Consider the following 5,432-nt stretch of genomic DNA (forward strand, 5'->3'; position numbering starts at 1 on the left):
CAATATTCCTTTTGTACACTATATTTATAGATAGTGCTGAAAAACGAATTTTTTGTATTAGTTACATATGAAAATATTATTATGGAGATGTTGTTGTTGTGTGCCATCGAGTCACTTGCGATTCATAGCGATCTTATGTATAAAAGCCCTAAACACTGCTCTATCATGTGCCAACCTCGCTGTCTCTGACACACTCATTCCCACCACCCCAATCACAGAATTGATCCATCTCATCGAGACATACTGGCTTAAATAAGAGTCACAATAAAAAAATAGTTTCACCTGTTTCAGTATACCAAATTTGAAGTCAATGACCGTATAAATACTGGCACAAGAAAAGAAATAGTTTCACCTGCTTCATTTGACACTTTTAACGTGGCTACTAAAGAGCCCTGTTGGCAGAGTGGTTAAAGTGATTGATTACTAACTAATAGGTCAGCTGTTTGAAACTGCTAGCCTCTCCTTGACAGGAAGATGGGCATTGTAAACTTTACTGGGCATTTCTGCTTGGAGCTACAAGGTCTCCATGATTCAGAATAATTCAGATGGCAATGGGTTTAAAATGGCTTTAAAATATTTAAAGAAAATTGAAAATTATGCTTATGACTCACATTTATGACTTACATTATATTTTTATTGAACAATGTTACTCTAGATTACAAACTGCTATAACTTAAGGATCAAGGAAAATAAGTATTACCCTAAACGTTTAATCAGAAAATGATTTAACACGATAGCTTGCCTCCAGAAACCCTATGAACCTGGAGAGAGGAAGAAAGGCACCCAAGCATCGAGGACTCTTCTTCATAGGGTCGTTATGAGTCGCCTGCGACTCGACGGCACTTAACAACAACAAGGCTATTGCTCTTGCTGGATGCCGTTGAACAAATCCTGATTCACAGTCACCCCATGGGATGGAGTAGAACTACTGAGAGGGTTTTCTTGACTGGAATCGCCGGGAGAAGGAGCCCTGGTGGCACAGTGGTTATATGACCAGCTGCTAACTGGCGGGGTAGCAGTTTGAACTCGTTAGCTGCTCCATGGGAGAAGAATGTGCCAGTTTGCTTCTGTAAAGAGGACAGCTTTGGAACACATTGCTTGTTTGTTTGTTTTAAGGCAAGCAGCAAAGACAATATAATTAGGAAAAAGGTCCAGGAGGCCATCGGGGACTCTTATTGGGACATACGGGTTCACCCTGGGAACCTGTCTGGGAGGGTTCTTTGAGGTGGAATAGACTGAGTGGCAATAAATTTTGTCAGGAGCAGATTTCCAAGTCTTTTTCTCATGAAGCCCCTGGGAGTGCTTGAACCATCAGCTTTTAGGTTAGCAGCTGAAAGCTTATTCCAAGAAGGAATGAAACGTAGGGAAGATATCTCCTTAACTTTCAGGTCTACGTTCACAGAACCAGGAAGTTACTGTTTTGTGAAGAGCTCAGAAAAAGGCAAGAAGATTCTCTGCTAATCCTAGCAGCCTCACAATACCAGGTGGGAAGCTGGCCAAGTACCACATCTGTTGAAGCCACGAATTCACCATTGCTACTGGAGGAAGAATAATGCTGCTGCCTCCCTTCTGCCTTCCAGATCTCGGGTAAACACATCTCACAGGCAAAGTGTAAATCACACACTGGGGACACCAGCTTCAGTGTAGTTCCCAATCCTCCAGTCCCATGATGTATAGGTGTTAAAACAGCAAGACACTGATAATTAAAGAGATCAACTATTAACAGAGAAGGAAAGAGAGAGAGATTTGCAAACAGGTAGAGAGTTCTAGAGAAACTGTTCAGCTATCTTGAAGGGGTTTTAGTTTATATACAATTTTGTGACAAAAAGAAGAATGCATAGTTGGTTCTTTGAAGGTTACACAGCACTACAGAAGAACAAGTCACATGGAATACACAAAATTGTAGAGATATAGGTCTAGGGGAAAAACCTTTACAACAAACATCTATCATTTGTTACTTCAAAGTGAACAGAACCCTTAAGAAAATAAGAAGGGGCATTTTTGAGAGATTAATGAGGTTGGCTTGTAGGGACATATTTAATAATAAGACACTCAGAAGTCTCGGAGCATTGTCCAGGCTTCTGAGGAGTTGTTTAATTTTAACACAGGAGACCATAGAAAAGGGTGGGTGCTGATCATTGAAAAGAAATACAAATTCAAACTAAACAAGAAAGTTCTAGTATTTAGCACCCTCTTTTAGGAGAGCCATGTTTATCTGGATCTAATACAGTGTATGTGATTGGTGGTCAGTGAAGTGAATGAAAATGGTCTTTTGTGAATAATATTGTATCGAGTATCTTCTATTTTTGATAATGTGTCTGTTTTTAGGTAAGATTCTGTTTTCATTTATATGCTTTCTCAGGAAGGATATTCTGAGAATGGTGGTTGCTTAATTTTGCCAAATTGTTTTACAGACAACTTACACCAGTCTACTGTTGTAGACTCCATAGGGCCAGCTACAACCCATAGTGACCTTATGAACTATAGGGCTGAAACCTTTTGTTTTTTTGCATTGTCCTTACAATCTCCTCCATGCTCAAGTCCATCATGGGTCTGTGTCAATTGATATTGTTGAAAGTCTCTCTCTTGTTCATTGTTGGTTGTTGTTGTTATGTGCTGTCGAGTCGCCTGTGACCCAAAGTGGCCCAATGTGAAGCAGCTCTGAACCCTGCCCTGTCCTGATCCAGTCTCACTATTTCCAACACACCAACCCCCATTGCCCCAGTCACTGTGTCAATCCCTCTCATCCAGGTTCTTCCTCTCCTGCGCTGTCACTCCACACTTCCTAGCATCTTATCCTTTTCTAAGGACTGGTCTCTCCTGGGCACATGCTCAAAGTATGTGAGACAGAACTTCAAAATCCTAGTATCCAAGAAGAAACTTTGTTTCACCCTCTCCAAGACAGAACTATTTGTTTTCTTGGCAGTCCATAGTATATTCAAGACTCTTCTCCAGCACCACAAGTCAGAGACATTGATTTTTCTTCTGTTATCCTTAGTTATTGTCCAGCTTTCTAACGCATAGCAAGTAATTGGAAAGACCATGGCCTGAAAGCACTTTTTAAACTATGAAAACAACTCCATTTTTCCTCACCATTTTGTCTCCAGCTTAGTAGATCATATGATCGCCAGTCCATATCATCTCACCAATACCTAGTATGTCAATATTTATGCATTCCACTTCTTCCTTAACAATATCTAATTTCCCCAAGAGACACTAGACACAGCAGAAGAAATTGGCAGCAGCTTGAAATGTTTGGAATCACAGAAGCCCATAAAGCTTCGGAGAGAAGCTATCAGATCAAGGGCTGGATAACAGGAGATAGATGTTGAAGGGAGTGGTTGGGAGTAGAAGGGAATGCTGGTGGAGCAGGGAAATTGGTGGGTCAAGACACTCGTGTCAAAGGTGGGGACAACAATGAAACTATTATTGGTTATTTCTACAATTGGGGAAATATCTTCATCTGCTTATTTCTGTAATATGCGTGTCTGTCAGATGCTTTTCTAAATCTGAGCATTCAGATTAAGACAGACTAGGAAGAAGGATTAGCCATCCACTTCCGAAATAGTAGGCCTCTGAAAACCCTATGTACAACAGAACACATGTAGATAACAGAAAGGGCAACTGAGGTTGAGCTTTCAAGTATGGAAATACAAAGTAAGAGGAGCAGATGTAAGCAGACACTAGTGGTTGGAACATGGAATGTGAGATTTTCAGCACGGTCATCCCCAAACCCTGAACCAAACTCATTGCTGTTGAGTTGATTCTGACCATCAGTGACCCTACAGGACAGAATAGAATTGGCCCACGGGGCTGCTATGGCTGTGGTCTTTTTGAAAGCAGACTGCTTCATTTTCTCTCAAAGGGTGTTTGGTGGATTTGAATCATTGGCTTTTTAGTTAACAACCAATACTTATTTACTGTAGTGATCTATTGTCAAATATATGTTTTATATATATTTATATATATCTTTTTCTCTATCTATCTATCTATCTATCTATCTATCTATCTATCTATCTAATTATATATATGACATATAAAATAAATGATAAAACAAAAAGCTAAATTAACCTTTCATGACAGGGACTTACACAGAGATAGTTGATCTGTATGTGACATCTTATCTATCTATCTATCTATCCATCCATCTATCCATCTATAGAAAAAGTGAGAGAGCAAGTGATTATGTAGCTTAGTGGTAAGGAGTTGTACTGACAACCCAAAGGCACACAGCTCAAATCCACCAGCTTCTCTTTGGGAAGGAGATGGGCAGTCTTTTTCAAGGTGATTTATTGCTTCTGAGAACTTGCTAGAGGGTCAGCTGTGAGTCAGTTCTGACTTGATAATTGTTGTTATATGCTGTTGAGTCTACTATGAGTCATAGAGACCCTATGAACAATAGCTCTAACACTTGCCCTACCTTGAGCCAATCTCACTGTACCTGACACCCTTGCCTCTATTGTCACTGTTCAATACATATCATTCAGATTCTTTCTCTCTTGCATTGTCCTTCTACCCTTCTAAACGTGATGTTCTTCTCCAAAGATTGGTCCCCCTGACAACATGCCTAAAGTATGCAAGATGGAGTTTAAATTCCTTGCATCCAAGGAACAACTTGGTTTCACCCTCTCCAGGACAGTCCTGTTTTTAAATTTTGGCAGTCAATAGTCTGCTCACTACTCTTCTTTAACACCACAACTCAAAGGCATTGATTCTTCTCTGTCATTCTTAGTCATTGTCCAGCTCTTAAATGCATAGCAAATTATTGATAAGACCATGGCTCATATTGGGTGCACCTTAATCTCTAGGCTGAAATCATTACTCCTTAGCGCTCTGGAAAGATTCCTGACAGCAGAATTTCCCCAAGCAACTTCTCTTGTGAATTTAAGCAAGATGAAATTGTTAACAGTCTCAATATCTTCTCCATCCATCATAGTGCTGTCAATTGGCCCAGTGGTGACAATCTTTGTCTTCATGATGTTAAGCTTCAATCTACATCAAACACTACAGTTCTTGACGTTCAACAGCAAATGCTTCAAGTCCTCCTCAGTCTCATTGAGCAAGGTGGTGCCATCTGCATAAATGCTGCTTGTTGATGAGTCTTCCTCCAATCCTAATGCCATATTAGTCTTCATAAAGCCCATTCTCCAAAATTATATGTTCAGCATATAGATTGAAAAGAATGGAGAAAGGACACATTCCTTTCTTGATTTTGAACCATGTAGTGTTTCCTTGCTCTGTTCATTCAACTGCTTCCTGGTCAAAGTATAGGTTTCACATGAGCACAATCAAGTATTCTGGGATTCCCATTTTTCTCAAAGTTAGTCACAATTTGTTGTGATCCACACACTTAAATACCTTTGCATAGTCAATAAAATACAAACATTCTTCTGGTATTCTTGACTATCAGCCAAGATTCCTCTGATATTGGC

Source organism: Elephantulus edwardii, unplaced genomic scaffold (assembly GCF_000299155.1).
Source record: "Elephantulus edwardii isolate Elephantulus edwardi_28Jun2011 unplaced genomic scaffold, EleEdw1.0 scaffold00036, whole genome shotgun sequence".
In the NCBI taxonomy this organism is placed as follows: Eukaryota; Metazoa; Chordata; class Mammalia; order Macroscelidea; family Macroscelididae; genus Elephantulus; species Elephantulus edwardii.